The 618-nt window shown below is 45.6% G+C and overlaps 1 long non-coding RNA gene across 1 annotated transcript in view; it reads left to right on the top strand.

Moving 5' to 3' along the window:
• The first annotated feature begins 257 nt into the window (after positions 1-257).
• The window catches only part of LOC132965590 (uncharacterized), a 416-nt gene continuing 55 nt past the window's right edge, over positions 258-618 (top strand). Inside the window, exons 1-3 of the long non-coding RNA XR_009670083.1 lie at positions 258-380; positions 428-477; positions 550-618. The exon at positions 550-618 is cut by the window's right edge and continues 55 nt beyond it. This is a non-coding gene — a long non-coding RNA (uncharacterized LOC132965590). The remainder of the gene's footprint in view (positions 381-427; positions 478-549) is intronic.

The following is a 618-nucleotide window of genomic DNA, read 5'->3' as shown; positions in this document are numbered from 1 at the left end:
AGCTTTGACTTAAAAGAGAGCTTCTACTTATAACATGCTCATTATTTCAGTCTTTAACTCCAGAAACTTTGTGTTCTGCTTTGGACTCGCAGTCAGCTTTTTTATAATCGTTAAAAATAAAAACTGGTGTCACTTTGTGGAAATACGTTTTTTCAGACGGTGATGGAAACTTTGTGAGCAGAGACTGACGGACGAAGAGCAGAGCCGCTCTCGGCAGAAAATATCTTCCACATGAGGTTTAAACTCAGCTGACTGTGTGTGTGTGTGTGTGTGTGTGTGTGTCTGTGTGTACTTCTCCAGAGGCTCCTGACACTGCTCATACAAATAGTTTATTCAACTCGACAAACAGCACTAGTACCACCTCAACCACAGACAGACAGGTACAGCAGACAGACAGGTTCAGCAGACAGACAGGTTCAGCAGACAGACAGGTTCAGCAGACAGACAGGTATAGAGACAGACAGGTACAGCAGACAGGTTCAGCAGACAGACAGGTTCAGCAGACAGACAGACAGACAGGTTCAGCAGACAGACAGGTACAGCAGACAGACAGACAGATAGACAGGTTCGGCAGACAGACAGGTTCAGCAGACAGACAGGTCAGTGTGTTTGTGTCTC

The sequence above is a fragment of the Labrus mixtus genome, unplaced genomic scaffold, assembly GCF_963584025.1.
Source record: "Labrus mixtus unplaced genomic scaffold, fLabMix1.1 SCAFFOLD_234, whole genome shotgun sequence".
Lineage (NCBI taxonomy): Eukaryota > Metazoa > Chordata > Actinopteri > Labriformes > Labridae > Labrus > Labrus mixtus.
The sequence above is the reverse complement of the archived record's forward strand: the minus strand, read 5'-3'. Positions and strand labels throughout refer to the sequence as shown.